Source organism: Vicugna pacos, chromosome 11 (assembly GCF_048564905.1).
Source record: "Vicugna pacos chromosome 11, VicPac4, whole genome shotgun sequence".
Lineage (NCBI taxonomy): Eukaryota > Metazoa > Chordata > Mammalia > Artiodactyla > Camelidae > Vicugna > Vicugna pacos.
Window position 1 is genome coordinate 10447130 of NC_132997.1, and position 23525 is coordinate 10470654.

General features: G+C 39.6%; 1 long non-coding RNA gene and 1 other non-coding gene across 2 annotated transcripts in view; one reads left to right on the top strand and one right to left on the bottom strand.

The window, feature by feature from the left end:
- LOC140699632 (uncharacterized) overlaps positions 1-14014 on the top strand; it is a 48574-nt gene extending 34560 nt beyond the window's left edge. The window contains exon 4 of the long non-coding RNA XR_012077869.1: positions 13770-14014. This is a non-coding gene — a long non-coding RNA (uncharacterized lncRNA). The remainder of the gene's footprint in view (positions 1-13769) is intronic.
- On the bottom strand, positions 13363-13434 carry TRNAD-AUC (transfer RNA aspartic acid (anticodon AUC)). The gene has a single exon. It is a non-coding gene; the product is annotated as a tRNA-Asp (tRNA).
- Positions 14015-23525: the final 9511 nt, after the last annotated feature.

The window sequence follows — 23525 nt, forward strand, 5'->3', positions numbered from 1 at the left end:
GTGGGTCACTCCCCCTCTGGATGCCGCAGTCAGTGCTGTGCCAGTTTCTCCATAGGTGGGCTCAGCTTCAAGAATAACAGCTTTATGGAGATATAATTCAAATACCATAAAATGCAGCCTTTGAAAGTGTGCGTTAGGGTTTTAAGTACATTTCAGGGCTTTGTAGCCATCACCCCCAAAAGGAACCAGTACCCTTTAGTAAGTCACTCCCTAACCTTCCTTTCCCTTAGCCCCCAGCAGCCACCACTCTACTTTCTGCCTCTACGGATTTGCCTGTTCTGGGCATTTCATATAAGCAGAACCATACAGTATGCTGCCTTTTTTGATTGTCATCTTTCATTTAGTGTGACGTTGTCAAGGCTCATCCATGGTGTAGCATATATCAGTACCCAAATTCCTTTTTGTGTTCAAATAATATGCCATTGTTTAAATATACCACATTGCTTATCCATCCATCAGTTGATGATGAATAATTCTGCTGTGAATGCTCATGGACAAGTTTTTGTGTGAACACAGATTATCAGTTCTCTTGAGGATATATCAAAAAATGGAATTGCTGGGATGTATTCTACTTTTAACATTTTGAGGAATTGCTAAAGTAGTTTTTAAAGTGACTGCACCATTTTATATTTCCAGTAGTAATGTATGAGGAGTCAAGTTTCTCCACATCCTCATCAACACTTTTTATTACTAGGTTTATAGATACATATTCATATATCATATATCATATATATTTGTCATCCTAGTTGGTATGAAGTGGCATGTCATTGTGCTTTTGATTTCTGTTTCCCTAATGCCTACTGATGTTGAACATCTTTTTATGTGCTTATTTCCCATTCGTATGTCTTCTTTGGAGAAACATCTACTCAAATTTTTTGCCCATTTTAATTGTATTTGTCTTTGTATTGTCACATTTTAAGTCATCTTTGTCTATTCTGGAAAAAAAGCCCCTTTTATTGGAAAATATTGGAAATAATTTCATCCATCCTGTGGATTGTCTTCTTACTTTCTTGATGAAGTCCTTTGAAGCACAGAAGTTTTTAATTTTACTGAAGTCCAGTTTACTTGATTTTTTTTCTTTTGTTGTTTGTGCTTTTGGTGTCATACATTAGAAGTATTTGTAATCCAAAGTCCTGAAGATTTTCTCATTGTTCATTTTCTAAAAGTTTTATAGTTTCAGGTCTTTGATTTATTTTGAGTTAATTTCCATAAATGGTGTTAAGATAAAAGTTCAGTTTTCTTTCTTTCCAGGTGTATGTTCAGGAGTCCCAGCATCATTTTTGTAAAGATTATTTTTTCCCCATAGGATTGTCATGGCACCTTTGTCAAAATTTAACTGGCTATGTGTAAGAGTTTGTTTGTAAGGACTCTCAGTTCTTTTCTGTCAATCTATTTATCTGTCCCTTATGCAAGTACCACACTGTATGGATTACAGTTTTGTTAGTGACTTTTGAATTTGGAAACATCAAAACTTTGTTTTTTTTCAAGATTGTTTTGACTATTCTGGGTATCTTACATTTCCATATTAGTTTTAGGGTCAGCTTGTTCATTTCTGCCAAAAAGCAGGAGTTGCATTGCATCTGTAGGTCATTTTGAGGACAATGGCCATCCTAACAATAATAAGGCTTCTGATCCATGAACAGAGAAGAGCTTTCCATTTATTTTAGGTCATTTTTAACTTCTATCAGTAGTATTTTAGTTTTCTATATGCAAGTTTCAGACATTTTTCTCAGTATTCCACATATTTTTCTTAATATTTCTAAGTATTTTATTCTTTTTGATGCTATTGTAAATGAAAACGTTTCCTTCATTTTATTTTTAGATTATTTACTGCTGTAGTATGGAAATATAATTACTTTTTTATGTATTGATTTGTGTCATAATTTTGGCCAGACTGGGTTATTAATTCTAATAGGATATTTTTTTCTTTTCTCTCTGTTTTTTTCTTTGTGGATTCCTTGTGATTTCAATATGTAATATCATGTCATCTGGAATCGAAACAGTTTTCTTTCTTTCTTTCTAATCTAGAAGATTTATTTTCTTTGTCTGGTTGCTTTGACTAGAACCTCTAGTACAATGTTGATTTTGGGAGGAAATAACTCAGTCTTTCAACATTATGTATGATCTTTGCTCCAGGTTTTTCATAGATGTTCTCTGTCAAGTTTAGGAAATTCTCTTCTATTCCTAGTTTTTATCTATTATTCTATTAATATGGTGTATTTCATGAATTGAATTTTGTTTGTTGAACTGCCTTCGCATACCTGGATACATCCCACTTAATTGTGGTCTATTTTGTATGTTACTGGATTGGATTTGCTTGTATTCTGTTGAGGATTTTTGCTTTTATATTCATAAGAGATAGTCTTTAGTTTTCTTGTGATGCCTTTGTCTGGTTTTGGTAAAAGTGTGATACTAGTCTCATTGAATGAATTGGGAAGTGTTCCCACCTATTTATTTTTAGACGAGTTTGTGAAGCATTGTTTTCTTTTTTTGTTTGTTTTTGTTTTTGTTTTTTCTTTAAGTAGTTGATGGAATTCACCAGCAAAGCCATACGGGCCTAGCATTTCCTTGTGGGAATGTTTTGGATTACTATTTCAGTCGCTACTTACTGTAGGATTATTTGAGTTTTCTATTTCTCCTTGAATTAGCTTCAGTCATTTATGTCCTTCTAGGAATTTATCCATTTCATCTAGATTGTCTCATTTATTGGCTATATAATTATTCATGGTATTCCCTTATATTCCTTGTGTTTTTTTAAAGGCAGTACTGACATCCTTCCTTTTATTTCTCATTTTATTAATTTGAATCTTCTCTTTTTTTTCAGTACTAGTTAAACATTTGTCAATTTTGCTGATCTTTTCAAAGAACCAACATTTCTTTTTGTTGATTATTCCCTGTTGTTCATCTATTCTCTATTCCATTTATTTCTGCCTTTAGTATTTTGATTAGAATGTTTAATTCATTTACATAAATGTAATTTCTTATCAGGTTAAACTTACATCTGCTATCTGCTTTCTATATGTCTTTTTTTCCCCATTCCTCTATTACTACACTTTTTTTGTAAAAAGTAGGCATTTTCAAGTGTGCCATTTTAATTTGTTTTTTTTTTATCTTTTTCTTCTCCTCCTCCTCTTCCTCCTCGTCCTTCTCCTCCATTGCCCTGGAGATTATAATTAACATCTTGTTTTAAAGCAATCTAGTTCACTTGAATGCCAACTTAATTTCAATTGTACACAAAAACCTTGCTTTGTTATCTATCTTTTCCCTACCCCTCCTCATGCTGTCACTGTCATATAAATACACCTTTATGCATTTATAAGCACATCTACACAGTTTCATAAGTATTGTTTTTCGCAGTTGTCCTTTACATCAAATAGAACAAAACATTTACATGTAATACTCTATTTGTAATGTTTTATTTTTTTACTCATGTAGTAGTGCTCTTTATTTTTCAGGTGAGTGTCCTTTCATTTACACCTGCTGGACTATCCTTAGTATTTCTTGTAGGGCAGGCCTGCTAGCAATGGATTCTTTCAGATTTTGTTTTTGTAGGAGTGTCTTAATTTCTCCTTTAATTTTTTTTAAGAATCGTTTTGCTGGCTATAAAATACTTGGTGACAGTCTTTTCCTTTTATCACTTTGACGATACCATCCAAATGCCTTCTGGTCTCCATTGTTTTTGATGAGAAATCAACTGTCTTACTGAGGAGCCTTTGTATATGTTGAGCCACTTTTCTCTTTCTGCTGTCAAAATCCTTTGTTCTTGTCTTTTGACACACTGAGTCTGATGTGCCTATTTTAGATGTCTCTACGTTTATACCACGTGGAGTTTGTTGAGCTGCTGGGATGTAAAAATTAATGTTTTCATCAAGATCGGGAAGTTTTCAGCCATTATTTCTTTATATATTCTTTCTACCCCTTTTTTCCTCTCCTTCCTTCTGGCGCTCCTATTATGTGTACATTGGTATTGTTGATGGTGTCCCACCGATCTCTGACACAGTGTTCTTTTTTTTATTCCTTTTTCTTTCTGTTCCACAGAATGGATAATCTCAGTAGTTTTAAGTTAACTGACTTTTCTTGAAAAAGTTCATATCTACAAAGAAACCTCTTATTCAAGTTTTCATTTTAGTCAGTATATTTGTATCTCTAGAAATTCTAGTTGGTATTTAATATAAATTTTATCTATTGATATTCTCTATACAATGAGATGTTCACATAATTTAATTATTTAGGCTTGGTTTCTGTTAGCTTTTTGAACATATGTGTAATTGTTTATTTATGTCTTTGTCTAGTAAGTTCAGTATCTGGGCTCCCTCAGGGAGTTTGTATTGACTACATTTTCCCCTCTGTTATGGCCAAATTTTCTGTTTCTTTGTACATCTTCTAATTTTCTGTTGAAAACTGGACATATAAAATATTACAATGTGGCAGATCTGAAAGCCAGATTTTCCTCATCTCCAGGGTTTATCGTTGCTTCCATTGTCATTGCTGCTGCATCAATTTATTTAGTTACTTTCCTGAACAAATTCTGTAAAGTCTGTATTCTTTATCATGCATGGCCATGAGATCAGTGTGTGTGCAGAAAGCCTAGTTGTCATCACTGTAATAATGATTGGACAGTGATTTCTTTCAATGCCTGGAGCTAATCGTTTGAGCTGTTGCCAGGTGGCTGCGTGTCTGCGTGCTGAGGGATGCCCTCAGCACCGGCAGGCAGTCTGCAACTCTTCCATAGCCTTTAGTTATTGCTTATGCAGAAACTCAAGTTGAGCCAGAGTTGAAGGCTTAAGACTTTTTCAGATCTTTCCTTGCCATGTGCCACACATGTGTACGGCCTTCTACAATTCTCAGAATTTTTTGGAGCTTTTTAACCCTACCTTCACCCCCAGAACGTCTCATTACCCAATATTGCCTTCTAAGTTTCCTAGTCAGCATCTAGTTAGCCTCTATTGGTACCACTGCCTCAGGCAGTTTTAATATTAAATACTCACTGCTGATTGCTTTCCACAAACACTCTGGGGACAGGCTGTTTGCACAAGGATGAGTTTGAGATAGGGCAAATAGTGACAGCTCTCTGGGGGCGGATTTTTTGGGTAACTTCAAATCACTTCTGCCCCTACTTTGATTGTGAGACTGTTGCTTTTAAAGGCCACCATTTAGGTGAGGATACGGGGATGGGGGTAGATCAAGTTACAATGCCACAAAACTCACTATCTTTATAGAGATTTAGGTGTTTTTTTTTTCTCAAATAAACACTCCCCGAGTTGGTGGAAGCCTTGGTTTAATTTCCAGAGTTCTGCAGAGGTTAATTTTGACAAATTTTGCCATTGTCATTGTTTCATCGAGGAGTAAGTTTTCCAAGACTTTTACTTAGATATTCTAGAAGTGTATCCCATTTGCATTTGTTTTTAACTGAGTTACTTGCAAGACTAACTAATTCTACAGCTCCAGCCCCATTCACATAAGAGTCCATCTGCATGGCTTCTCCTACAGGGAACAGAGTGCAACCTGTTGTCTGTTTGTTGTTTTCCTTATTAAAGTGTAGGGGTTTTTAAAAATATGCTCATGAATAGCCCTTTGTCATTTTCACATGTTACAAAACTTCCACTAAGCTGTGGCTATTATTTTCCCTCTCTTTTCATTGCTTTAATGAAGTTCTCACTTTTAAGGATTTTCAGTACAGCAGTATGTGGATGCTGATCACACAGGTGGGACATTTAACTACTGTCTAAACCTCAGTCTTTGCTCTGATTCACTTTCTAGAACATCTGAACACATCTACTTAACCCCGTATACCAATGGATGCTGACCAGCCCTAATTAAAAAAAATGCTTTTTAAGTAAAGCAAAAAATAATAACTTTGACACTGGAAAAGGCAATCTCAAATTTCCTAGCTGATCTTGCTTTCTGTGATCATTAGCTACATCATGTTTATAGTGCCGACAGGCATATTGAGCTACTGATTTTATTTCATCGGACTATAGAATGCAGAACACATTTCAGGCCCACTTATAGCACCATATGTGTATCTTTAAGGATATGTACATATGATGATGTCTTTATTATAAGCACCTAATTTTATTTTAAGTACCAACTGCTCTGAACCTCATTAAGGAAACCTTGGACCTGCAGAACTGAAATTTTTCATACCACCATCATCCCTTAGCATCTCTTTTGCACTTAGATATTCTGTGGCAGAATATTTTTCTGCTCCCAAGAAATGATCAATGTTGAAAGGGAAAAAAAAAACCCTCCTCTAATAAATATAGTCCAAATCACACACTTATCTAAACAATGGCCAACATTTTAGTCCACACCAATCCATCTACTCATACTTACTGAGAGTCCTCAACACAGACAATCCACCACTGATGACAGGGTCCTCAGCACACGTTCTATCCCCTCCCCATTCCTTGTTGATTCTGACCTACTTTTGTCCAATGCGTCCTGCCAGTCTCTTTGCTGCCTGACTGTAGTTTTTAATTTTTACCTTTGAGTTCCAGGCTGTGCCTAGTGATTTCTAGAGGAACACCAGACACCTGGCTCATCAGGAGGGGAGGGAAGGATTTCAGGAAGCTGTTACCCTAGCTCACTTGCAGATCAGTGAGTGGCTGTTGTGAGCATTCCTTCTAGATCTCTGCCATGCTGGCTGCATCCAACCCAGCAAAATAACGTAGATCCTCCAAACCCTCTGCCTCCATTCATCTGGGTTTCTGCTTTCAGTGACACTCAGATGTTGCTGTTGGGCATTATATATATATATATATATTTTTTTTTTTTAATTTAAGTATTGTCAGTTACAATATGTCAATTTCTAATGTACAGCAAATTGTTCCAGTCATTCATATACACATATATATATGTATTAACTCCTTTTCATATTCTCTTTCGTTATAGGTTATTACAAGATATTAAATAAAGTTCCCTGTGCTATACAGAAGAAATTTAGTTTTGTTAGCTATTTTTATAAATAGTAGTTAATATTTGCAAATATCAATCTCTGATGGGCATTTTTAAAGCCACATCTGGAACCCTTGCTGCAGAAGAGTCTGAGAAATATATTTTCAACCTCATCGGCTTTTGGATAGGAAGTTGGAATAAAGGCTGAGCTGGCTCACCAAAGTTGTCTGCCTTTGGGGGTAAAGAGGTCTGGAGTTTCAAGGCCCAAATAAATGTCCCAGCCCTTCAGTAGCATACTTAAAGCAACCAAAATGCTCCCATCTACCAGAGCATGGCTTGTCCTTAAACACTGCTGGACATAACCACCAACACTGTCTAAGGCATCGTCTCATCTGTTGCACACTCTCTTTAGATGTGTAATATCCTGATTAACAGGAGAAGCTGGTTTGGATTCCCAAGGTCACAGGCAGCCTTCTGCCTGACTTTGGTGTATATATGTTCATTGAAGAGTCCTCTCTCAGATCAGCTAGAGCTGCCTAGTGTGTGGTTTGCCAGAGAATATGGGTGCAGTGCTACCGACCAGAGTCCTACCAGTTATTTTATTGCAGGAAGAGAGAGAGCAAAAGAGACAGAACAGGAAGTTCTTGTCCAGCCTCAAACACAGTCACCCCCGCCCAGTGCTCTTGCTCTGGGACACAAAGAAGTACATGTCAGCAGCGATGTGGCCCCGGTGTACTCCAAAACATGGTGTGCTTGTACTGGGCTGTGTCTTTCATGGACCCTGCAAAGTTCTCGGCTTTGTGAAATGGGGAACTAAGGAACTCACACCCATGCCTGTAGCTCCCAGTGTTTGCACCCTTACGGATTTTGAGGATTTGCTGACAACTCATTCTTTTTCACCAGGTCATTTCTCAGTTACATGGCAGTCCTGTGTCTTCCTTATCAGAACTACTCCTTAAGTTCGGGATTTAGTGAAAGATACCATTTTACCCTGTAAGTTCATGTTCAGGGAGGAGGAGGAAGACAGCACAGATAAAAATTGCTGTTTTGCTTTTTTTTGTTGTTGTTTTCATAAGCCGTCTCCTGTTGTCGAATAGACGCTGAGCAAATGAATGACTGTTACACTCCCATTTAAAGGATGAGGAAAATGACACTCAGGGAGAAGAGGCAAATTTCCTGAGGTTTCAAAGACAAAAAGGGATGAGCACAGAATAATGTCCCTGCAAATTTCCTGGCTGTCATCAGCCTTGAGCTCACTGACCGAGTGCCGTGTGTAGTAGTAAAGTTGTAGCGTGCTTTTAGAAGGGTGCAGATGTTCTTGTTTTGTTGATAACATCACAGTGCTTTGTCTGGGACTCTGAAAAAGAGAAATGGGTTAGAAAATGCTGGTTTCTCATTCTTGGTCCTTCCTCACCCTCACAGATATGGACCCTGCCATTAGTAGCAGGAATAGGACAGCCCCAGCCTTCCCGTCTCATGAGATCTGTACTCATTCATTTCATCCCTGCCTACCTGTCGGTGATGAAGCACAGTATGATTTTCATGTCCTGCTTCAGTGATTCTTGTGAAATTAGGTGTTTGAAGATAGAAACTCATGAAAGGAAACTGCTGGGTTTTTTTATGTATAAATTGCAGTAATTTTCTTAACACAGAAGGAATTTGAGGATATTCTTTATTGAAAATCAATAGAGATTTCAAGCGCATCTGTATTTCTGATGCATAGATTAAAATGACAAAATCTAGAGGGATTACAGAAACACAAGGAAGATACCAAAAGTATCTTTAAAGATCTTTTCAAAGAGTGGGCTTGTAAAGAGACTGTTAGTTGACAGAGACACTCTTCTCACCCATAGTCCCTTTCCTTAGGTTGGAAAGGGCCAGCGTTTCCCCTGTGTGAAGTCCTGGTGCTTCAAGTGAGTTGGGGTTTAGGGCGGTGCAAATGGTGCTGCCTTCAGTTTGTCCATCCTAAGTAACCCCTGGCAGTCAAAGGGCGAGTGTGTCACAATGAGATAAACCAATTGCCATGCTTTCCGGGGTGTGTGCTCATCTCAGCTCATCCCGGCTCAGGTGATGGCAGAGCAGAGAGTGGTGGCAAGAGGTCAGCCATGAGTAGCAGGGAGCAACTTGAGTCAGCTGGGACCCAAGTGGCTAGGAGTTCCAGGTGGAATTCCCAGGACTTCCCACAGCTCATTTATTCAGCTTATACTTCTCCAGCACCTGTGATGTGCTGGTGCTTCCTTTGTGAATAGAACCAAATCCCTGTCCTCATGAAGGTGACGTTCTAGTGGACATAAGAAATGAAACACGCAGAAGCAGATCCAGGTCAGGACACATGAGTGCTGTCTACTTTGGAGTGCACAAGGTGAGATCTTTTGGGAAGGAATGTATGATACAGGAAAAGGTGGGGGAGTGGATGGCCGTATCCCAGTTCTTATTTGGGTCCCTGCGATGCACATCGCGAAGTGTGGGTCCTTTGTTTGCACAGGAAGGAATTCAAGAGAGAGCCACAGTTCAGTAAAGGTAGATTTATTCAGAGAGATATATACTTCATAGACACAGTGGGCTGTTTCTGAAGGCAAGAGAAAGGCCATGAGGCATGGGGGTTGGGTGCTCCAGTTTAAAGTAAAAGTAGATACACACTCCACAGACAGAGTGTGGGCTGTCTCCCTCAGCAGAGAGAGCAGCCACGAGGTGTAGTGTTGTTAGTTTTTATGCCTTCAGTATCTTCATATGCTGATAAGTGGGAGGAATATTCCAACCGCTTTGGGGAAGGTGTTGGGATTCCCAGAAATTGGGCCAACACTCACCCTTTGACCTTTTATGGTCAGGCTTGAACCTGTCCTGGCAACTCTGGGAGTGCCATTTAGCATCCTGCTGTATTTCAGTGAGTGTGTATTGAAGCTTAAGATCTACTGGGAGTTGACTTTTCCACTGTCTTGTTGCTAATGGCTGTGTCACTCTTTTAAAGGCTATGCCCGGCCCCCTTCCCTCCTGTCTCATGAAGGAGTTCTGGACTGATTGCACAATTGCAGAGCAGGGGACAGAGTGGAAATAACTTCATAAGTGGAAAGTGGAAGGCAGTGTTGGCAGTAGAATTCTCAAGTCAATTATAAAGTAAGGGTCTTCTGTTTGCTGGGGTTGCCTGGTGTCACATTAGGGAGCTGTGAGCCTTGGGGACCTCAGTCAGTGGGTGGCTCACTGTGTATACTGTGTTGCTTCTTAGGCAGCCTGAGGACAGTTGGCTTATATGTGACCCACTCACTCAAGCAGGGGTCTCTTTGGGGATTTTCTTCATGTGAGTCTATCATGTGTCACATGGGGGACAGGAACGGCCAGTCCCAGCTTGGTCCACAGTCACCTAGTACCCTCAAGGCTTTCATCCCATGGATGCATCACCTCCCCCTGTATGGGGACAAGGGCACAAGTGGTGGGGCAGCATTTCAATGGTAGAGGCATTGCTCTACAGACCCAACACTCAAAAGCATGGACCCCTGGCCTTGGCCACATTCTTGGCTTGATGAAGCTGAGCTCATGAGACGTGGGTGCCATGCTTCCATTCTCACCAAGAGCTCTACTTTTGAAGGTTCTGGTCAGACAGCCACAAATACTCCCTAGCCCATAAACAAAGAACAGTCTCTTTCACTCGGGGAAGGGCACACAGAAGGTGAACGGATCATCCCGAGAGCAGGAGAGGCCAAATCAGTCCTGCCATCAGGGGTCTGACAGACGAGCCAGCTCAGTTCCTCTTTCTAGTTGTTTACTTGGAGGATCTGGGGTATTTGGATGACCTGCAATTGTCAGGAAATAGTACTCAAGAGCTTTGCAGATTTTCTGGTCCAGTGTTAACTTACCCCATTGTAGCTGTCGTGCAAGGAAACAAAACTTGGTGGACAACAGGCCATGGCCTCTGCTCCCTGGTGGATCCAGGAGATTACAATGTTAAGTATGACAGCGGGGGCATCATTTCTATCATGAGAGGCCAGATGGCCTTACATATCTCTCATGCTGGATGTCTAAGTTGCAGAGGGAAACTGGATTTCATCCAGCTCTCCAGCCATGGAGGAGACCAGAAGTGGCCTCCCGCATCAACTGTGAGCTCTTTGCCTCCACTGACAGTGGCATATATAGCAAAAAGCTGGGCTGCCACCTGCGTTTCCATGTAAACATCCGAGTAGCCACAGCAATGGCCTCGTGAGGGTTGGTGTGCCCAAGGAAGCACTGTGTGGGACGCAGTGAGGAGTGCCAGGATCAGACACCGGTCGGGCAGACAGACAGTGATGACATCTGTGCAGCACAGGCGCCATGGAACTGAGCCAAAGGGAGGCGGGATTTGTAGGGAATCTGGGCAGTGCCGTGTTGTTCGTAAGAAGATCCTGGGCTCTGTGTCCACGAAGTAATTGGCTTGATTCCTGACCCCAACCCTCATCTTGGGCAAATGTTTGAAGCTTTCTGTGCCTCTGTTTCTTGGTGTCCCAAATGGGGACAATAGTAGCAATTACTTCTGAGAGTCAGGAGGGCCTTTAGAGATGTCATTTCATTACGCTCACAGCAGCCCACGAGCACAGTTCTAGGTCCCCCATTTTACACGTGGCAGACGAGTAACCTTTTAATCAGTAATCACGCAGCTAAGAATGGTCAGGACCACCATTTGAATATGATCCCTGTGTCCAGATTATTTCTATTCTCACTCAGTATTACTGGAAAACTAGTAAAGTCAGAACAAACACTGCTGGGAAGTGGGTTCTTGAAATATGTTTTCGTCTTCGTCACTGTGGAGTGTTGAGTTCACGTTCCTGCAGCCCGTCCGAGGCTCCCTGCGTCTCCGGCTGCCCCTGGTGGGGTCTGCAGGGCTCTGGGCAGCTTCTCCTTGATTTCTACCCCAAGGCTCTCTGCTCTCTACAGGTTGATTCTCAACCCTGACTGCTCAGTAGAGCTAATGTCTAAAAACAAAAAAACGTGGGGCGGGTACGGCTCAGTGGTAGAGCACGTGCTTAGCATGCAAGAGGTCCTGGGTTCGATTCCCAGTACCTACATTAAAATAAATAAAGCTAACTACCCCCCACAAAATGGAAAGAAGTATTTAAAAAACAATAAAGAGTACAAAGGCCCCACTCCAGGCTAGGACACACTAAGTTTTAAAGGCTCCCAGATGCTTCCCATGTGCAGAAGGGTGAGAGCTACGCCTCTACACCTCTTCTCGTGAGCTTGTCCACTCACACTCATTAGCCTCTTGAAACAGGAAAACTACTTGGCTCAGCCTAGAACTTTCCCCCTATTTCTAGACTTTTATTTGCCTACTGGACATCTCTCCTGGAGCCCACAGGCACCCAGCCAGAACTGAATCAGTTGTCTCCTCTCACGACTTGGTCCTCTTCCTGCCCTTCTTATTTCAGGGAATGGCACTCTAATTTAGGACACTGCCAAAGCCAGAAAGCTGGCTGGCAACTTTGACCTCTTCCTGTCCTTCCATCAAACCTGTGGCCTATCCGTCCACCTGCTGAAATATTTTCTTCTCTCTCCTCTTGGCGGAGCCTCAGCAGGCCTTCACATGAACCTGCCAATAGTCCTCCCTGACACTATCTTGTCTCTTTCTAGATCACTTTGCATGTCTCCTGTACCTTGGAGGCACACAGAGTCCTTTGTGATGTGAACCTGTGATCTCTCCACCTGGTTGCCTCACCTGCCTCCCACACCCTGTGCTCACTTCTAGACTATTTGCAGTTCCTGGAAGGGACCTGACTCTCTTTGGCCTCCCTCCTTTGTATGTGCAGCTCTCCAGGGAGAAATGGCCTTAACATTATACCTTCACCTGATCACTTCTAGGGCATCTCAGAACTCACCACAGTGTTTCCCTCCTCTGGGAGAGCCTTGGCTACAATTCCGGCTCTCTGCCCCGAGCACCATCTGCTGACTGTTTTCCAAGCCCTCTTAACACACCTCCTCAGCCATCATTTCACGATGAGTCCTGTGCACCTAGGAGCTCCCGGAAGCAGGGACTGTGTCTTTATTCTCTTTATTCTCAGAGCACGGTAGAGACTCAGGTATAATGGTAGAGAGAACAGTGGTTATTCTGGAATTTCTCTAGAGTTGGGGCCTAGGGGTAACTGTCTGGTTGGAAGAAGGCCTTAGGGGATTTACCCTGAAGCCACATTTCCAATTAACATTTCATGCTGTTTTTGTCTACTATTTGAAGTTACGAGTCTTAAAACAGAATGAAGCTTTCTAAAAATTACTTTATCGAAGATTGAGGAAAATGGCAATTTTCCATATTTAAGAATATTATTTTAATTTTGTGTGACTGGGGTGGTGGAAAATATAAATGGAGGGTTTACATTCTCACCCCCTCCCACCCTCAGTTCCTTTGGACAGAAGAGAGTGGGATGTGAGTAGAAGGCTTGGAGGGTGGACCGTGAACTTCTTTTAAATTGTGACAGTTTCTTCTGTTTTCTTTACTTTCTTTTTTAATGGAGGTACTGGGGCTTGAACCCAGGACCTTGTACATGATAAGCACGTGCTCTATCACTGAGCTATACCCACACTTCCCCCCGATATTTGTGTTTTTAGAGGGCATAATGCGCTGGTAGCAGATACTTTAGCATCAGACACAGTCACCTGCCTCTGACCATCACATTAATACCTTTCCCCTGAGCTAGAGAGCTAGTCTGTTTCCAAAAGTTCAATAAGTTATCTACATTTTCTTTTTTCTTAAAAAAAAGCATTAACTCATGTTTCTCTTTAGTATCGTCTATAAATAAAATGTGATTTTATTAACCATTTATCAAAGTGTTAAGGGTAATAAATATTAAGTACAGATTTCTGAAGCATCAGTCATCACTGAAGATCCACTTTCTGCTGTTCTCTCTCTCTGTTAGTCACCTTAATTCTTGAGTTCTGGAAGCGGCGCCAGGAAGAACTTGAGTACAAATGGGACACGTTTGAGCAGCAAGAACAAGTCTGGCCGGAATAGGAGGCGCCGTGTCCCCACGTGGAGATAGATGAGATTACCCAGGAAAAGCGGGCGCTGTTTAGATGCACATCAGTCTGTTAAATTCTGGACTTTTCAGCTTTGGCTGCATGTTTGAATCACCAGGGGACCTTAAACAATATTGGTGCCTGGATTCCGTCACTGCAAACTCTGATGGTACTTAGTGGCCTGGGGTGAATTCGGCATAGGGAAGTTTTAAAGCTCCTCTGATTATCCTAATGTGCAGCCAAGGTGAAGGAGCACTGCCTGGAATGGTGGACACAGAAGAGAAGTCTGGTCCTTCCTTCATAATAACAGTAAAAAGGGGAAAAGTAAAAGACTGGTATAAGCGTATAAGAAAAGAGGCCTTGATTTGTATCATTTCACAACACCAATAAATAAATGAAAAATATAAATTAGCTGCTATGACATAGATGTAGAAGGAAAGACACATTGGTTCGTATAGTTGACTCCCATTTTTTCATATGTGCCTTCATTATTGCGGCCTCCTTTTCGTCGTAGACTAGGTGCCCCTGTGTCTTGAACTAAGTCCCGGTCACTGCTCCCCCTTCCGGTTGGGATGTGCACAAAGCAGTATGGCTCTCATCCTAAAATCAGAGAAAGGGTAGAAGAAGCAGGGAAACCTTTGTTGAGGTACCATCAGTGTTTGAGCAGTGTTTGATCTTGGCATTTTACATAATTGGAAATAGAAATTTATTGCTGCCACTACTGATGCAAAATTAAAAAAAAAGAAACTATATATCTTGGTATCAACATTCCAGAGCTATGAAAAGATGATTTTTTGAGTCATCTGTAATATTGCTTCTTTCCATCAGCTGAGATAATTTAGAGCTGATGATTCTTGCAGTCAGCAGAAGCAGGACAGTAGGCTGTGAGCTTGAATAACTCTTGGAAAGATAATGCTTTTACTAGGAGCGTCTGAAAATGTCTCCAAATATAGATTTAATAAATTGAATCACAGATGTACAGAATGTTGGCACTGAAAAGCTCTGGAGGGAGCAGGTCAAACTCCTCTTTATATAAATGTAAAAAAATGAGGTTCAGCTACCAATAGAAAGTGACATTTGTCTTTTACAATGTAATAAGCTTCTAATAACCCCCATTATGAATATTTCCCATTGTTTACAACTGAAGATGGGGGTAAAAGCATATGTTGTTGAAAGACTGCACATTCAGAGATGAAAGCTGAAACTTAGACAAAATTAGATGTTCATAATGCCTTTGAGTCCTGAAAAACAAAAACGTATCATATTGGCAGCATTCAAAAAAAAAAACTGAAGAAAAAAATTTTGGTCATTTAAACTGCCAATTTTAAATTTAAAATTGCCAGCTAATAATTTTAAATTTTCATTGGAACATGCTTAATGAAAAATTGAAGATGAAGATTCATTTCACTTTATCATTCTTCCTTATTTAAAATATTACCTATTTTTTTTTTTAGTTTTTTAATTGAAGCATTTTACTTTACTTGTGAAAGCATGCTTCATTATTTAGAGAGGCCAGCATTGTGGTAGTGAGACCTTGGGAATGAACTTGCCTAAATTCATATTTGAACACAGCAGCTGGCTTCTTGAGTGATCTTGGACAACTTAACTTCTCTGTGCCATAGTTTCCTATAAAATAAGAATAAGAGAGTTGCTTCTTCATGACTGTGGTAAGGATGGGTCAAAGTAATGTACAGAATCTACTGGGAAGACTTCCTGGCACAGAGGAAGGACCATGTACTTAGTTACAGCTATTATTATACTTTATCTGCTTTTATAATCCAGGTAATTCTTGAGTATTAATGATTTCATCTCTAAAAAAAATTCTAAATATAAACTCTAAAATGGAAACTGTAAAACTTCATAGTTGCAGCTAATTAACACATAAAGCTCAACCAAGAAACACACAGTGGAGACCAGGTAGCTGCAGACCCCTGTGATACATTCTGTACTGCACAAACTCAAAGCTGTCAATAACATCACTTCTGAAATCTAAGGCAAGCTCAGGAATAGAGCTTTACAGCTTGGACTTGTCAGGTACTAGACCCCTAATCTCAGACCATGGCAGGGAAACAGTTTACTGTTCACATGTGCATTTTCAAAAAATAGTATAGAAATGAACACTGTATGTATTTTGTTGTGTGTTTGACATCATTAACGAAAAGAAAGGAAAAAAAAAAACAGGAAAAAACCCATGCAGTTACAAATAAGGAGGCTATGTCTGAAAATTATTATTTTTTAAACTATGTTTAGGATTTAGTGACCAGTTAGGAGAAAAATCACTTCATTGGTGTAATCCCTTGATTGACTAAACTTGTTTTTTTAATTAGGAAGAAGAATGTGTTCCATTTACCATCTGGGGAAAGTGTATACATATAGCCCATTGTGCAAGTGCTCTTTTTCTGGGTAAGAACCTGCCACAGACTTTTAAAATCTAATGTGAAATGCTGAGAAAACTGAAAGTTAAGCTGGGAACTATGTAGTCTCATAGAGAAAACTTTTTCCAGAGAACATCTGAGCCAATGCAGGGCGCCACTCTGGAGGTTCCACAGTCTCTTCTGCTCACAGTGATTCCCCCAATTCTTTTCACCTCATTTGTTCAAATCAGATCAGTGGTTGAGGATTCTCCAGGGTCTGATTAAGAGATCAGATGGAGTCATTAAGAATTCTAAAATTTTCCAAGTGTAAAAACCAGGGTAAAATATCTAAGAATATCCTAACAAAAGGAAAGTAGGAACTATCAAAAAATAAAAGTAAAACTACTGAAAGATATAAAAGATGCTTTAATCACATGATTCTAGGTTAAAAGATCATATCTCCAAAATATCAGAATTTATAATATTGACTTGGGTTTTTTGTGAATAAAATCATATTAGTAATATAATAATTCATATGTTAGTGAGAGTTTTACTATTTCAAGAATAGCCAGATTAGAAAATAGGACAGGAAGTCCAGATATGGGCTCTGATATCAATAATTTAATATAAGTGATGGAAGGCATTACAAATCAGGGAGATAAATAAAGGTTATTCAGTGAATGGAAAAATTGTTAGCTACTTGGGGGGAAAAGAAAAGATTGAAATCATACAGTGAACCATATATTGTGATAAATTCCAGAAACATTTAAAATGTAACAAAATTAGAAAAAACTAGAAGTAAATATGGATGAGTATACAACCTCTAGATGAGCAATAAGTTTCAGAGGAAAGTATACAAAGATTTCCATGCATCAGAAGCATCCTAATTTTAAACAAAACACCAGAGGATGTTATTTGTTTACAAATCTGACAAGGGGCTAATTCCTTCAAGATATAGAGAATTCAGATCACTTGAAAGGTAACATCAAAAAATCTCAGGAGCGTAGAAAGCAGAGAAGATGAACACACATTCACAAAGGAAAAATATTGATGCCATACTCCAATGGTAATTCACTCAGTGCACATGAAAATGAAATAGTTTTCCACCTCTCAAGTGACACAGCTCTGTTTATGAGGATGAAATGCCAGTGATCACCAATCCCATGCCTAGGTTACTGGATATTTTTTGTGAATTATGGTTGATTTACAATGCTGTGTTAATTACTGGAGTACTCCACAAACCTTTTTAGAAAGCAGTCTGGCAGTTCATATCAAGAGTCAATAATATTCATATGCTTTAATCCACTAATTCAGCTTTGAAAAACTTTTAATCAGGAAGTATTTCAAAATGGAAGGGAAAGTCAGTATGGATGCAAGTCACAGACATACTTTTATATGTATATATATATATATAAAATCTCAGCCAAAATATTCTTCCAATCCTTCACAAAGTAGAATAGTATGCAGCCATGAAAAAGTGTGTCCATGAAAATATTTTATGACATGTCAAAGTGTCATGCTTATGATAGGCTTGAGAATAAATTAATATATAAAATGATTTGTAATATACAAACAATGCACCATTCTGAAGGGATTATGTCTAAAGGTAGAAGCATTTTTCTTATTTTATTTTTTATTCATTTTCAGAATTGAAGTCTTTTGATTGTAGGTGACTAAATCAATCTCCAATATGTTTAAACAACAACCAAGAAATGAGGATGCATTGGGTTTATTGGTTCCTGTAAATTAAAATCTCAGGTCTGAGGTCTGGCTTCAGTCAAGGAGAGATACTGTAGCCCAGATGATGTCATGGGCTTGTTTTGTCCTGTATTCATTCTGTGTCCAAAGATGTCCCAGCATGCTGCTTCTAGGCACTCAGCATCCCAGATCACACATCCATCCAAACCAAGAGAGGTCTCTTTTGGCAGTTTCCTCTCTTGATAGAGGAAGCTTATCATTCACATGGGCACCAGCACGTATCTCCTTACATAATATTGGCTCCTCCTGGGTTATTTGCCAATTCTCAAGTCATGTGCGAAGCGAATAGCATAAGGGGTATTATTTGTCTAAAACCAAATGAAATCTGCCTCTGGTACTACAGAAAGAGTGGGTCAATCGAGCTTAAATCACAGAACTAAAAACAGAAGGGAGGTTATTTATCCTAAAGCAAATTCTGGGTCCTCTTCTAAGACTGGGGACAGATCCAGGACAGCAATTCTGTCCACTACTGAGTACTTTCAAATTTTCTTTAATGAGAAAATATTAAAGTTATGATCAGAAAAGATGATAAATAAGAAGAAACTTGAGGAAGGAGAATGGAAAGCTTTCCTGTTTCTTAAGAAATATTGAACCCATTAAGTGCTTGGAAGATAAATGGAAATGTGTCAAGTTTGTAAAAGTTCTAAAATGAATTAGAATTGATTTCACAGACCATGTAGGAGACAGTGCTATACAGTTAGTGTGTCTTTAGGCTCTTTGAGTGTTTCAGTTCTTTCACTTAAAAGTGGCTTCATTTGGGGCAAATTGCATCATCTCCACGTGGCTCTATTTCCTCATCTGTAAAAGAGAGATAATATTACCTTCCCCACAGGGTGATTGTGAGGATTTAGAAAAGTAGATGTGTGCTGAAGCAATAGTAAGCATTTAAAGAGTCTTAAGTATTATGATTACTTAATACATAATTAAAAAATATTATGCAGACTTTTAAAAAATGCATACTATTTAAATGGCCTATATGTGCTGTACAAGAGAGGAAGGATTAATATACCTTCTATAATACATTTTTCTCAGCATTAACTAATTTTCACATTTAATCACACACACACCAAAAAGTTATTCCTTTCACAAGCATGAAGCCTTAACTGTGAAGAAAAGGATGATGAAAGAGAGTAGAGGAGAAAATAAAATGATTTCTCTACAAACTGATGGCTTAAAAACTAAGAAAAACACCTTTTTAAGACTTTGGTCACCATATTCATTGCTAGTACTTTGGTAGAGGTTTTCACATGCCTGTGGTTAATGTTCTAATTTTCTTCACAATTAGTAAATCATTGACTCATCACAATAGTCCTATAAATAGCTACCATTATCCCCCATTATATGGGTGAGGAGATTGAAGCCCCTAGAGGTTAAGAAATTTGCACAAGGCCCCACAGCTAGCATTGGAGCTGGGATCCAGATGCAGGAGTCTGGCTCCTGGAGGGGCTTGTAAACACTCCCTCTGCTCTCCCCTGCAGGTGTAAGCCAGCCTCCCGCTATTACTGTAAATAACATGATATGGTTCATTTAGTCTTAAAATTCACATTCTTTGTAGCTTTCTCTCTGGGGCAGCCAAGAGGAGCAGCCAGGGACACTGAGTACATGCTTCTGGACTATGTCCAAGAAGGTAGATGGAAGGAAAACAGTTTAAAAATGGGATCTTTAATGTGCATTCTTCAGTGGCCAGAAAAAAACCTGCCTAGTGAGGAACTGAAACCCTATCAGCCACGTGAAAATTATGCTTCAGACACCCCCGTTGTCCTTGGGTCGACACAATCAGAACTACAATGGATCAGGGACATGAAACTTTTGCAAATGCAGGGAGTATGAATACCTGACATTTTAAGATCTCAAGGAGTATGAAAAACATGTGAAGCTTTCATCAGCAGAGACCTGCTGTCACTTCCACTATTTCCCTCAGGGCATGTCCACAGCTTCACTGGTCCTATTGAGAATGAAGATGACAGCTAGCACCTGCTCACCCCTGAATCAGTGATAGGTTCTCCATTGAAAGGAAGCATATCCCCTTCATTGGTTATGACTAGTTCATAACCTAAGTAATTCTATAGATGTAGAAGGGATATTTTCATTGGTTCTGCTATCACAGACTTCTCTCCAAAAGAACATGCCATCAGTTACTCCATTTTCACCCATTTAAAGATATACTTAACAGGCTTCCTTCTTTAGTACAGTTTTAGGTTTACAGAAAAATTCACAGAAATTGGAGTTCCCATATATTCCTTATGCCCTGCACACAGCTGCTCCTGCTGTCAGCATGTTACATTAGTGGATGCACCCATTCTTTTTGACATCCTTCATTCCTCCTCCCCTAAAGTTTAATATGCCTGATATTCACGTCTGTTGTGATATTTACATGTGATTTACATCACTTCTCACGTTTATGTGAGGTTTACAGCACATGCATGTTGTCTGTTTAAGCGTGGGTTGCGGGCAATTTTTCTGTGTAAAAATACGATCATTAGTGAGTCTCATGCTGCTGGGTTTTTGGGTTGTCAGGTCCAGTTGACCATTGCTTGAGTTATTGGGATCATTGTCTACGGACTTTCAGTGTTCATTGTATTTTCTGCAAAATTTCCCAAGAACCTGAATGGAAGAGACCCAATCCAGAAGTACCTGACTGTGCAGGTGAGCCACGCCCATCACTGCTTCCCTCATCAGTTTTATCATTATTGTGACCCTGAACACCATATATGAGAAAGTGGCAATCAAGATGAATGACTCTGGTAAGCTCCTACTGCAGCTGAGATCATTCCTACACCAGTTTTAGAACCAGGTCAAAACAGAGACTATCTTTTAGACACTTCAATTTCAGTACATTACAGTCTTTAGGAAACTTCAAGTGTGAACTTATTTTCTCTAGCCTATATGAGAAGTGAATTAGCTCCAGTTTTGCATTAGTAAAAGACAAATAGTAAAAGACAAAGGAAGCTTTAGAATGTCCAAGCCCTGTGTAAACTTGTCAGTGCTTAATAATAATTTCAATTACATTAGATCATGTACCCTATTGTTGAAAGTAAATAGTCTCTGTATTGCAAATAAGTGGAAGAGGGTCATGGTTCCAGTGGCAGATTTGCTTGTGTGTTACGGAGAGGACAATTAATCACACTGTTTTGTGTCTTCCCCCCATGCTGTTCCTGTTAGTGTAGCTCTATTCTCATCAGCTGTGGCTTCTATAATAAATGTTTCTTCTCTCTGGCTTGTATCCCAGCCAGCGGCTTAGTGGCCCAAGTTAAGTGCTTCCCACACGCTGCATGTGGCTGGGTGGTTCTCCCAGTGGTCTGCTCAGTGGTCATCTTCTGAAAACACTAAGGCCAATTCAAATTCTGTACTTGGAGGATGACCCGTTTTATGTTCCCCAAATGCTTCTAGCAAGTTGCCCCGTGTTTTGTTTGTTTTCTTCAATAGTCCTACCTTTCTGCCGTTCAGGGAGGCAAGAGAATATCATTTAGCAGGATGTTTAGAAGTAGCTTTCTGTCAACTTACACCTCACAGAGGATAGTTCTTGCCCATTGGATACTGTTGTGCTTATAAATTTTAAGGAACGGGTGACTTTTTTTTTTGGCCTTGTGGGATATTGAGTTCATAGTGGGAGGAACCCTTACAACAGTGTGTACACTTGGAATTAACATACTAGCTATGTTAAGTAATTCAAAACAGCTTATATGAAAACAGTGTGAATTGTTTATATATATATATAATATATATATATATATAATATATATACATACATATTTAGCATGTTAACTCATGTGTCCGTGGCTTTGATTAGGGTCTGAAAGCCGTTCGCAGTTTTACAGACTTAACTTTTGTTATTCCAGCTGCAGAGCTCCCAAGGACCAGACTGACTATGAGAACAACCCAGCCATGAAGGTGTTCTTGTTCCAGGTTGTCAACTACTCCTCCTCGTGTTTCTACATCACATTCTTTAAGGGCATATTTGTGACTTATCTGGGAGATCTGGTGTATTGGCTGTGAAAATACAGAAATGAAGACGTGTGAATACAGCTTTGTGTTCTGACAGTCTAACCTGTGTCAGGTTTTCTTAGTTGCCCAATGAAGAGTGTCTTTAATCTCTTTTCCTTAGATTTTTTAGGCATAAAATAATGACTTTATTTCATGTTAGAGCTATCTAAAATTTAAATGAGATTTTCTTTCCAATATTCCAGTGTGACCCAGGTGGCTGTCTCCTTGAGTTGATGACACAGCTGACAATAGTAACTGGAGGACAGTCCATCTGGAATAACATACAAGAGGTGTTAATTCCGTGAGTACTAAGTCATGTGATCTTGAGGTGAGAATGGCCCACCCATCCACGTCATTTTCCTGCGTACCCATCTCTACAACAGGGGAGATTCTCTGCTTATTAAAGCTTTCCAGATAAGATGATCCAGCCAACAGTGTAAACGTAACTGCTGTTTAATAATTATGCTTAAATACCTTCCTTTTTATGTTTAACTTAAATCCTCAAGTGCTATAGTTCCTGCTTATTAGCCCATCACTGGGGACTGAATGATCAGAGCTCTTTGAGAGATGGCCCCTTCTGGGGCCGTGAACTAGGTTTTCCCACAACTTCCCACAACTTTCTCCTCCTTTTATACATGCATTTAAAGATCCATGACAGGAATTTGTTGAGTGCCTTTTGTGTGCTAGTCACTGTATTATATGTTGTACGTATATGTGTGTGTGAATGTGTGTCTGTGTGTGTGTGTACAATTTAATCACCCAAACAATTCTTATTCTTATCTTCCTTTTGCAAATGAAGATCCTGTGGCTTAAAGAGGGTAAATGATTTGCCCAAGCTCTCATTGCCTATAAGAGACCACTGTGGGACTCAGATGTAAGACCCTATCTCACAGAATCCATGTTCTTCTAAGAACAGAGACTCTCTTGGGTTTCTAAGGCACATCGTTACATAATATTTTAAGAGACACGTGTCTAAAATAATAACTACAGAGATTTTGACTTACTGTTCTCTTCCTAAAAAAGAGAAAAACAGATGTTAGCAAAGGTCACACTGTCCTTTTGATTTTCACATAAGCCCAATCCCATGTCAAAGAGGACAGTCCAGTGTTATCTGCAATTTCTGAACATTTCAAGGAGCTTACTGTATTCGCTTTCTGTTGCTGTTGTAACAAGTATCCCCAAACGTCATGGTAGTAGGAAAAAAAGAAAAAGTCTCCACTAAACAACACAAATGTAACCTTGTAGGGTTTTTGAACACAGAAGACTGCTGAAGTCAAAGTATTGGCACGGCTGTTTCTGAAGTTCTCAGGGGAAACTGTATCTTTGACTTTTCTGGCTTCCAGAGGCCACCTGTGTCTCTTGGCATGTGACTTCTTTTCTCTCTCTCAAGGTCAGCATGGTAGTGTGCCTCTGACTCTGATCTTGTGGTCACATCTCCTCTCCTCTCTCCCCTCTTCTGCCTCCCTTTTCCTCCTTTAACGACGCTGGTGATTACACTGGGCCCACCTCTATAATCCAGCTCGTATCTCTTAGAGTTGACTGGCTAGCAACCTTAACCGT